This window comes from Mytilus galloprovincialis, chromosome 11 (assembly GCF_965363235.1).
Source record: "Mytilus galloprovincialis chromosome 11, xbMytGall1.hap1.1, whole genome shotgun sequence".
Taxonomy (NCBI): Eukaryota; Metazoa; Mollusca; class Bivalvia; order Mytilida; family Mytilidae; genus Mytilus; species Mytilus galloprovincialis.
In genome coordinates, this window is record NC_134848.1 from 64,858,070 (window position 1) to 64,870,825 (window position 12,756).

A 12,756-nucleotide genomic window follows, 5' to 3' on the forward strand; every position below is an offset into this window, starting at 1 on the left:
AACAAAAAAATAATCGTACTTGTGAAGTTCCATTTCTTTAATGTAGGTGTCTTTCGGAAATTCTAGCGTACCTTCACCTGGTAGATCCCAAAACACAATTTGGTTGTTGTCCGGGTGGAAGTAAGGTGTTGACGACTGCGTTGTATCACCACATCCGACTTCCGCGAATCCTTTCTCGCCTTCCATGACATCTCTTACAAGATTAACAAAACTTGATTTTCCGGTAGCTGTACGGCCAATGATTCCAAATTTAACTGGTTCTTTTTTCCACTTGTCTATATTATCCTCAATATATGCTACTACCCCAGAATGACCTTCCCTTTTTGCTATGTCTCGCATTTTGGCGACATCACTTTTCTCTTCTGATACCTGTGGCTGTAGAGCTCCCGTCGTTTCTAAAATAAGATTCAATTAAGATTTAAGATAGGTTTGATAAGCATTTGCTTTTTAAAAAATGGCATTAAACATTATATATGTCGCTAAATCGCAATAAAACCTAAAAATTCAAAATAAACAACTCAACGTTTTCATTTTGAATATTGTGAGGATAGATCAAATAGTATATACGTTTATAAGGGTTGGCATATAGAAATATCAAAATTGAGTATGGAAATGGGGACTATTTCAAAGAGACAACAACCCGACCAAAGAGCAGATAACATCTGAAAGCACTACTGGGTCTTTAACGCAGCAAGATATCTGCACCCGTAGGTGGGCCGCTGTTGGCCCCTAAATAAAAATGTGTACTAGATCAGTGAAAACTGACGTCATACTTAACCCCAAAACATATACACCGACTAAAATTTAAAAAAAAAACAAACAAAAAAGATAAACAAAGGCCAGAGGCTCCTGACTGGGGACAGGAGCATAAATGCAGTGGGTTAAAACATGTATTTTTTTGAGATCTCAAATATTCCCATATTCTTCTGACCAATGGAGAATAATGAAACACACAGCTAAACGCACAATGAAACTCAGTTTAAAGGTCCGATGTCAAAATAGGTAACAAAAGAAACTACGCAAAATGACAATGATGAATATTCAACAAAGGACTACTTGCAGTTACTGATATGCCAGCTCTAAACCTCAATTAAACTACTTGAAAGATTATGTCTGCGTCATACGAAAACCTCTCACAATCCTTCCGTTTGGGGTTTAGTATCATACCATCATAAAATATACGGGAAGAACCTAACCCGTATTAAGCCAACAACTCGAGTTAGAAAATTATTTTTATTTTTGATGCAAAGACCCTATAAGTGAATCAATATTAATAACACAATATGCCAACATTAATGACCTGACACCAGTATTGTAACTATATCCCCTCTGGATATGTCTGTTTAACAGTCTGGTTACCTTACATATTTGTAATCATATTACATTCCTCTAGTTTGAATTAGACAAATCATCTTGAATGTACGAATTCATATTGCAGAGTGTTTCCATTCAAATGTACCCTCATTTCAATGTTGGTTTTTTTAGGCAGTTAGTCATCGAGCAGCTTGTTTCAGCTTGTTCCAACAGCAACTTACAGTACGAAAACGAATGTGGTAAGTACCAAATATTCCAATGAAAATTAAAAACGGAAAGCACCAATTGCAACAAAAGTGAACATTTAACTGTATTTCATTATTAGCATACCGCTCATTTGTATGAGAGTCTAACACAATTCCATTTTTCGTTAATATTTTGAGTTAAAGCTGGAAGAAGTTTCTATAATTTGATATTGTTTGTCCCACTAGTAGTACACTACACTGTAAAAATCTTTTTGAGAAAGAGCAGGTGCGATTGTTTTTAATTTGAATTTATTGAAGAAATGCACTACAAACTAACTGTGTCTCGTGCCCGCTAACATCTTTTGAGACTTGAAACACGAGGAATAAAAAGGAAGTGTAAAATCAAGGTTGACAGCTTCAGACGTGATAAAACTTAACCGATTTTAACTGGACCAAATCACTACTTAACATAAAGATTCAGCATCCAAATTTCTTATACATATAATTTCACCCCTTACTGAATATTGCATGCATTACATATCAAGTACTAAACTGGGAAAGTGTATCAAATAATATATGCAAGTTATACACTGTTCACACTAGGCACTATATTCGTAGACAACGAAAACCAAAGGACGATAACTATGTCCTTGGACCAGTGTCTTTTTATGTTTCGCCAAACGAAAAATAGAAGAGTACCCCACTTATGTTTAATCCTTGGATAGCGAATGACAATCTTAAAGTGCTTACAGGTTTTTTCTTTGTTGAGACCGTTAGCGATATAAAGAAAATAATGTTTATTATTTTTTCTGTGCGTTTAATTAATGTTTGTTCCGTAGGCTATTATAACACATAACTGCTTTGATAATGGTAACTTATCATAACCTAGGACACCAAGTTCATAGAAATATCACGACAGAAATTTGTCAGAGATCATTTTGAAATATAACAATATGATTGACCGGACTGATACTATGTAATATAAAACACTTTAGTAAAAAAACCCAGATGTTTCGGGTTAGTACCCCAGGCATGTATGGATCATCAATAAGAAAGTCAAGAGAGAAGAATCATATTAATAGGTCAATCAAGAGAACATTTAAAAATTAAAAGTGGAATATGCATTAATATTCCGTCTTTCCGTCTTCTATCATTTTTAAACATCGCTGTGGTCGATTAAAAAATTATAGAAGACGTAAATTCCTGTTTAAGAAATATCAATACATACTGTTATATAAACAGCAAGTGTACATGTGGTATATCCTATATACAATAACAAAATATATTATATGAAATAACAACTTATAATGAATGATAGTTATAATGTGTGTCTTTATGATAATCTCGGATCTCGGTTATTCGATCAAACATATTATCTTTAAATGCCTACTTGCAAATACGATTATATCTATACCATTAAACGAGAAGACATCATTTTGTGTGTCGCTTTTCTTCCTTCCGCAATGGGTACCATGCATAATCTCATTTGCCATCCATTCTTATAATTATTCAGTTTGGGTTATTTTGGAGAAAAACGTAAAAAAGGCGTCCGAATATTTTTTCCGTCATCGGACAGACTTTTAGTCATCGACTTCCTTTCTTTCAACAGGTATGAATCGCCGTTCTAGATCGGCGCACTCCTATATAGAAGAATGGCTAATGCGCTATAGGCAAGTATACACCCGCATCCACTGAAAACTCATAATATATGTATAAACACACAAATGGACGGTCCACTAATCCATCAATTCATTCCTATATATGCATATGCAAGATTTCGTTGTTTTTTACTTTAAATCATAATTTACATAACTATTTGAGGACAGGGCAATTATTTTCGTGTTATGTTTATACTTCCTATCATATATACCTATACTTTCTATAAGATATAGCAGTGAATGCCGTGGACAAGCAACTTGGAATTGATAGTTAGTATCAAATACATTTTATTTATAATATACATATGTTCATGAAACGCAAAAATGGAATTTAATAGAAAACAAAACAATAACTGACTTTTAAAAAAGAGGAGGGGCATAACATAATTGACCGGCCTTCAAGAACTTATGACTTTTCAATGGCCGATCCAGAATTTTTCATAAATGGGGCCCACTGACTGCCTAAGAGCGGGCCCCGCACTAGTCATGCTTCAATGATTCCGTATAAAATTAACCATTTTCTATTCAGACAAATGGTGGGGCGGGCCCCCTAAAAAACCCTCTGCAGTTTTGTTACCTTTTCTGAAATTTTCTAGAAAATATTTTACAAAAATTCACCCTTCAACACTTTACATACCAAGCTCTAAATGCCCGCGATTTCGCGGGTGTGTTCTAGTACAAGTTGCACCCTGTCAATATTTGCTCTGTAACAATTCCTTGATCGAGTGAATGTGATTTATATTTTTGACAACATAATAAGTTTTCAATAGAAACATCTGATCCATTCATTTTAAATTATCTATTTATTATTTTAGCGCAAAAGAATAGTTAAAAATATTATGTATTCAAAACGACACAACACATATTTTTGAACTGTTTAGAAGATTGGTGAGAAATTCCCCTCATACAACTGATGTAGACTTATTGTATCATAACATAGTAACTATACTTTGTCAGCCTGAAAAGCTACAACATATTCACTGCAAAAAATCATTTGGCAATTGTAACATGGCACGTATGGAGGTGTTTCTTGGAATATGTCTTGACACAACATGATCATACATCATAGCAGAATCGTGTGTGAAATTATCCAAACAGTTAGTTAAAAAGTTGTATGCAATTGTTCCACTTAATGCACTTGTAACAACAGCACCTACAATCGGACCAAAGATTTCAAATTTGTTTTTTGTTGCAGCTACAACAATCAGAGCTGCCAACTTTGGTGATTGTTGCAACATATATCTTAAAATTTTCCAATTTGTCTTTTCAAGTTCACTGCATTTTATTTGACTGTCTGCGAGGTTTATGAGAGATGTCTTTTCTTTCCAGCAAAGTCCGAGTTCGTTGATGAAATGATATATCTCCATCGCAAGAATAGCAATGTTTACCCCAACTTCAATCCCGGAAAAGCGTGTTGCTGAAATAGATGCAACTACAGTTGTCACGATTAGAATTTGTTTTTTTCAGTAAGATATATTTTTTGTCATTGATCGCTTTGTACAATGCATTTAATGAATACAGTTCTGTTTCAAATTTTTTCGCTTTAAGGTTAGAAATGATATGATTTTTTAATTTTGCCATGTCTCCAATATCATCGTTGAAGCTAGAAATAAAAAAAACACCAACGTTGGACTTTAAGACGTCGATTTTGTCTATTGTTGAAAATAGTTTTTTTCTAAGCTTTATTATTTTACTACTGGCATCTTCACTGCAATCCATTTTTATGTCAAGATCAACTTTTGATCTTACAAGAACGAAAGGTTTATTCATTTTCACCAACTGCTGTGCAAACCATAAATCGTCCTCATGTAAAACGGTGTCAAACACGATGAAGAAATAATCGTACTTCCATAGCTGATTTTTCAAAACATACTCGCATTCTGTCCAGTTTTCAGACCCAATACCCGGCAGTTCAAAGAATAAAAGCTGGTTTTCGATCGGATGACAATACTTTCGTGGAGCTGTAATATTCTCACACGAATCTTCACTGTGGAATCTTTTACTATCATCTTTCACATTTAAGATTGCATTAATAAAACTTGATTTACCTGTATTGGGTCTTCCTGCGATTGCTAAGTTGATAGGTTCTTCTTTGCAACTTCTTCTTCTGATATCTAAGTGTCTTGCAAGTCCAGTCGGACCCCCTTTTTGTATACTTTCTCGTAGTTCTGAGTGTTCTGCATTTTTTAAACCTTGGTCTGGTTTGGCATTTCCGGAAAAATAACTTGTAAACCAGTTTCCCATCTTTTAAAAATTCTGAAAATAAAATAATGTTTGCTGAGACCTTTTTTGTTAGCTGATATTTGACAAAACCGAACAATTCGAAAAGCATTTGAACCCTTTTTGTACACATAACCCTGTAACAAGTGTAAACAGATAAAAAAAACACGTCAGGAACTTTATAAATAGTATACTGAACCCGAAAAAGATTAAAAGCGTGAATGTTTTCTTCAAAACAAGTTCTTGATACTTATAGACGGACACATTTAATGTCAGTTTCTCGAGGTTTTAATTAAGATTGAAATGTATTGTTCTTCCTAAAAAGAAACAACAAGTTGATTACTTTTGTCAGAATTTAATGTATGTATGTATTGATTTATAAATAAGCCACTATGTTTTTCCTCAACATATTAGTCGACTATTTACCTTTTTTTCGAAACATTTTAAGAACAATTTAAAAAAGATTCCTGAATTTAAGCATGGTTATGTTCCGGACCATACGAGTATTTGGACCATACGCGTAAAGTCATGATCGTTTGTTTTTATACTGATATGGTCCGACCGTACGCGTATGGTCTGGGTTATTGACACCATGAATGTCGAAAAGGTATAAGATAAATGAATAGTTTCTATTTTTTTAATTTCATTTGATTCCTATGTTCATCATTTATTTGTCCAAACAGAACACAATATGCAAATATTTTACCAATTAATTGAAAGAACAGCTTAACAAAACGGCAATTGACTAATTGACTAATTCACAGGAACTTTGGTCATTGAATTTCGTTCTTTTCTTTTAAACATTTATTTTGGTGTTTAAATTTGTGTTAATTAAAACATAATTTCTTATTTTGGTGATTGATTTTTGTGAATTTGTTCATGTTATCCTGTTAAATGAGTTAGATAGTACGAATTAAAACAAAAACACACACAATCAATTAAACAAGTATAAATACGAAGAAATTTTGTTTCTGACATCTAAATTTAAACAATTCAAAACATTAACAAATCCATTCCCTAAACATTTGTTGAATTGAGTATTGGGTAGCCAATGCAATATGATAGGTATACCGAGATGTAGACAATATGTAAAAGATAAAATGATTCAGACAGTAATTTGTGCCATTTTTTTCAGTGAATGAACTGTATGCTATACAAAAAAAAAAGTCCTACAATTATTCGATACAAACCTATTTGATATATGTACTCGTATAGTGGAGCCCGTTTATAACCTAACAAATATGATACTCATATGGTCCGATCATACGCGTATGGTACGAATTCTTATATGGTCCGGAACAGTTTCAAATATGTACACACACTATACAGGTATAATTTCAAAATTTATAACAAAATCTGCCTCATAAAAGATATTTAAAATCTAACACAATATAAAAACTTTTAGGAATAATTTGCTCTCAATGTTCTCCAATATTGTTCTTAATTTGGCTTTTGATATTTTTGATTAGAGCGTCACTGATGAATCTTTTGTAAACGAAACACGCGTCTGGTGCACATCCAAATTTAAATCCTGGTATCTATGACGAGTTTGTATCCAAACTGTGCCCAAATAAGCATAAAGTTATATGTGTGTGTTGTAGACAAAGGATAAGTGAATACATTAAAAAAAGTCGGTGACCTAAATGTATTTGACCAAAATCCGTGACAAAGTTTTCACTATAACCTGTCCCTAAATAACGGTTAGTCTAATTAAAAGCATAATACTATGACATTTAGAACAAGGGGTTTTGCCCTAAACACAATATTGCATAATATACACATTTCCTTAGACTATCACATATTCACAACTTGAATTGTCTTTTTATTTGTCTATATATGGTTAGTTTTTGCTAAAAATGTGTAATTCAGAGTTGCTTGTTAAAATGTCGTTTACCTAGTATCGTTTTCTGTAAGTTTAATCAAATGTATAACAGCGGTAATAATTTGTGACAGAAGTTAAACAAATCTTTAGTTTATGAATTGTAAACGCAAATTGTAATCTTGTAAACCAATAAAAAAATTTCAAAAGGACTGCTCTAGAATGAAAAATGTAGTGGCCACATGTTCAATTATCATGCTGTGCATGTTTTAAATCGTTTTGGAACTTCACAATAGTCCTTAGCTTTGTTACTATAGCCAAACGCATTTTCAAAACCTCTATATAAACTGATCGTAGATAACCTGATTGAAATTTGGTATTTGCACAAGACGCGCATTTTGTCTTCAAAAGACTCATACGTGACTTTGAATAAAACAAAGTCAGAAAGGCCAAATAAAGTACGAATTTGAAGAGCATTGAGAACCAGAAATTCTTTGAATATATTAAATAAAATAATTCTTGTTTTCAATTTATTTTTAACTGACATGAAAACTTTGAAAAGTAATTTTTACTTATTAGAATAAATGTTCATTTTGCGCATTTCCGTCAAACACTTTCACAACTATGATATCGTCCTGAAGATGCTTTAAATGTTTGCCACTGGACGATGCATTTAACGCAAACAATAAAAAATACTCATCATTGTTTTGAAAGAAATCAAAGAAGAAAGTGTGAATAAAATGTCGATTGTTTTTCATCATCATCATCATGTTTGTTTTGTTCTCTCTTCGGTAAATCCTGTGCCTATAAAATTGCTTTAGTTTTATTTCACAAAAAGCCATAGGACAAATGTATTTTTCATATGTAAAAATTGACTGCTGATATAATATCAATGCCATGGACACTTAATTGACACGATTATGCAAATGTCAAAATAAAAAATAATAAAAATGTATATATGTAATATATATAGATTAAACAAATTCTATGCATGTAAGTTTTTGTTTATCGTATAGGCTTAAGCGGGGATACCAATCTCGATGTGATGATCAACGATAATCTATAATTATATCGGGTTACATTACCGTCGACAGTCTTCTGAGGTAATCTTGATGAAAATGGGTAGCATACATTTAGTAAAGTTTTTGATTTTTGTGGTTACTCCTAAAAATGAATTATTATATACTAATTAAAATAGAATTATTATTATATCTTGTAAAATAAAACATGTTAATTTACCAATGAGTGTACACCACTGGTTTTATGTTTTATCGTCATTCTACTACACTGTCCTAAATTAATTTTATTTATTCATTGTTATTCTGTCATAAATCGATTGAGAGAAAACAAATCCGTGTTACAGACTAAGATAAGAATCACCAGTGACGCTCATATCAAAATAGAAAGAAAGCCAAACCAGTATAAATTTGAAGAAGCATGGAAGACCTATAATTTCAAAAAGGGGTGCCGAACACGGCTAATATACAAAAAGAAGACATGGTATTATTGTCTTTGACACAACTCTCAACAAGAAACCAAATGACAAAGAAATTAACAACTTAGGGTCACCATACTGCCATCAACAATGAGCAAAGCCCATATCGCATAGTCAGTTATAAAAGGTCCCGAAATGACACTGTTAAGCAATTAAACGAGAAGGTAATATATACCTGGTATGAGAAAATTCAACAAAATATAAATAGAAAAAGAATAAAAAGTAAAAAACAAGAACAAAAAAAACCAAAAAAACCACGAACAAATACCAGTTTCTACAGCATAACATGATAAACAAAAGACTGGTCTTCAAAACTTGACTCTTTTTATAAAAAAATTTTTCCTGTGTTTTATATAGTGTTTTATTTTTTAATTCTTCTTTATAATCACATGGCGTCGTCTGTCATTTTCCAATGTGAATTCCCCTTGGATATCTTCCGCCACTCTTTCCTGTTAAATTTCTTTTCATGTTGTCAACGTTGTTAATTAAAATATGTTTTGAATATTGAATAAAGTAGGTTTCCTTTACTGACAAGAAAATACTTCCGTATTGTTGTAAAGTTCTCGTTCTATTTACTTAATCTTCGTTTAAAGTTTATTACAATTTGCTTACGGATGATTTTTTTTCATTTAAACTTAAAATGGAGGGACAAAAGTGCGATTGAAGAGAAAATGTTAACAATACGTTATAGATTTAAGGTGGATCCCTACAGATATAGCAAATTTTTTTTCACCATTGAATTTTTCTTAAAATTTGCATACATATAATTTGTAATGGCCTCTATGAAAATTTGAGTTAAAAATAGTATGTCAGCAGACTCGTTTCCATGGTAACGGTCACCAAAGTTGGTACATCACGTGTATGCATAAATACATACCTGATGTAGAAACTCTGGATTTTTTTTAAGCCTTTGAAAGTATTTTGAAAGGTTTGTTCTTCATTTATTACAAAATTATTATTTAAAATGTAAATAAAACACAAATAATGGCAGTTTTATTCATTTTCATTAATTTCGGCTCTAATTTCATCAACACTGCTCCACAAAAAAAAACACAGATTTTCTTAAAAATTTCTATTTTTCTTAAATTTCCAAAAATGGGTCAATGAATATTTTTTTAAATTTGACATAATATTGTCATAACAATGAGCTTTAAAAAGAAATAAAAAAAACTATGGGTCACCAGACTATTTTTTGCCCGAAAAACGTTTTTGTGACCCCTAACGAAACAGTGATCAACAGCAGTTTTTTGTATATCTTTCATCATCGGTGATCAAAGTGTGACATATGATGTCATATCCTTTGTTAAACTATCACAGAATAATACAGTTTCACAAGGCAATCAAATGAGAACATTTTTTTGGTTTCTATGAACAACGGTTACCATGGCAACAGGACATGAAGTTGGAAAATTCAAGTTTTTGCATTGTTCTGATGTGCAAGATTAACAACCTAACAGACAATGGCAGATCAAATACCATGATTTCAGAGCAACAACACATGACTTCTATGTTAATGTAAACAAATATTATGATACATTATAATGCAGCTTATATTAGCATTACTGTGGTCTTAAATGAGCAAAATAAATTACTCAGAAGTTAGCGAAAATCACCAAATATATTTGTTTTTAAATTATCGATTCATAGGTAACAGTCATGCAAGTAAATGAATTAAAAAAGACTTTGTCACCTTTTCCTCAATTGATGATTTAAGTTTGATGAAGCATCATGATAATACATTATATTTTTCAGTTGTCATAGTAACATAACCGAAAAACGATGAAATAATAACTTTTTCAAAGTTTTTTTTAACTTTCTTTATTTTGAATGCCTCTCAATAATCAAGCAAACATTTAACTGTTATATTTACAAATATGTAAATAGTTTACTCCTCTGATTCAGTCAAGTACTTATTGATAGTCATAGCATTATTAGAGTTCACTTTGTTCTCAGTCAAAATTGTCAATCCTTCCATATTGAATAGTACGTGTTGCTCCCAGTCAGATATATCATATTACTATTAGTGGCAATTCTTTTCTTTTAAAATCTTTGTTTTCTGGTTATCTGTTTGCCTCTCTAATTTCTTATTCATACTTTCCCAAATTTTCTGCGTAAATTTTCCAGGGGAACATTCTATTGCTGCATTTACCTGAAAGTTTAATTTATTTATTTGTAATGAAAAGGTGTAATATATACTAATAAACTACTAAATCTACAAAGTATTTCAGTAAGTGCAAAATTAATCCAATCATGCATTACAACATCAATTCAAAAAGATTATATTATACCTGACTAACAAAGGTACTCATTAAGAGTTTTACAATATGATATATGGCCAGGTTTTTGAAGTGATTGCAATAATTAGGTCAGCTGATGGGTATGCATTTTATATTGCTTTTGCATATGATGGCCATCCTTTTTAGTGGTTTTTGTTTTGTGTACAATGGTAATTTGAAATGCAATAATTGACAATATAAATGATATAGGAAGCATTATAGGGTCCAATGCAAATTCAAGGTATACATGTATATTTAATAGGTGTGACCTTTACCATATACCTTAAATCAATACAGTTGAACTGTTCTTTTTGGTAAAAATTTACATATACAGCATGTGACCAAGTTTGAAATAAACATAAGTTATCTACATCACATAGTTATCTTCATTGTCAGAATTGTGGCACATAAGAACCAGTGGCAGTCTTGATAATATACTTTGTATTTAAATTATAAAATAGAGTACAAATCAATAGTGTAAAATGTGGATCACTGTGACCTGCTTTTGCCTGGAAGCTGAGTTACTGAGACTCTGAGAGTGTATATATAAGTTTGCATGATCTGACACCTTTTAGTTGCTGAGATATACATTTGTTGTATATGAAATTGGATGTTTAATGTAACCAAAGTCAGTGAAGTGGAAAATGTAGGTCAGTGACATCTGTGTACAAGTTTACATGATCCTACATTTTATAGTTCTATAGTCTACTAAATATATTGTCCAAAAAGAAATGTCATAAATGCCTGCAAAACACCATTATCAGATTAAAAAGTCTCAAATGAAACCTAAGTTTTTTTTCAAAGGTAACTACATGTAATTATCCTAAAATGTATGTATTTACCATTGACAGTCATCCTCCATTTTTCTACAAAACAGCTGCTAATAACCTGCTGTTAAATAGTAACCATGAGACCTACAATTGATAACAAATATAACAAAAATCAAATAAGTAAATTAATATGATATAGAATTCATAAAAAGTGAGAGTTTTATATTACTTGTTATCAATGTTGGTTGTTGAATATCAAAATAGTGAAAATAATGATAAAAAAAGCCATATTCCATATAATAACAAGAGCATTAATGCTAAGTATGGCATCCTCTCACCAAAGAAGACTGTTGCTTTCACATGGGTGTTTAGAATCTACAATGTCCACTTTCACCTTGACATTTGGGAATATCTTTTCTATTAATAAAGTTAAAGTCTAAATTCTTTAAATTTACCTGTATTACTTTCATAGTTTCAACCAGTACCAAACATTTGTAATTTTGCAACAAAACTAGCTTCAACCTAATGAAAAAATTGATAACATATATATATAAATGAAAGTGCATGCAGTGTTCAAATACTATAGCTAAAACATATTACATTTAAAATTAACTGTAAACTCAGGCTGTTAACAATGAAATTTGTAATAATAATATGTATAAAGGCTTTCAAAACCTAATAGGTTTCATTAAATTTGTTGAAATTATACATTAATATAGATTTCATTTAATAAATACAAATGTAACTAATTCTAGTTCAATATGTCTGTTGAAACAAATTATGTCATGTTCTATACATGAAAGTCTTCAAATATATATAACAATGCTTTACCACAAAATTGATTTGAAATATTGACCCTCAAGCTTGTAACTGGGGAAAATAAGAAACTTCCTGTTATTCTATACAATCTTGTTACTGGTAGTTATAATGGAAATATAGCTTGGTGTAAGAATGTAAAATCTGTGCTTGATAATTGTGGGCTATCAAATATATGGAACACTAAATATTTTATAAGTAAA

General features: G+C 31.3%; 1 long non-coding RNA gene across 1 annotated transcript; it reads right to left on the reverse strand.

The window, feature by feature from the left end:
* Window positions 1-10,538: 10,538 nt before the first annotated feature.
* LOC143051314 (uncharacterized) lies at window positions 10,539-12,261 on the reverse strand. The gene is made up of 3 exons (XR_012970698.1): window positions 12,193-12,261; window positions 11,810-11,881; window positions 10,539-10,840 (listed from the first exon to the last, which is right to left on the reverse strand). It is a non-coding gene; the product is annotated as an uncharacterized LOC143051314 (long non-coding RNA).
* Between the last annotated feature and the right edge of the window lie 495 nt (window positions 12,262-12,756).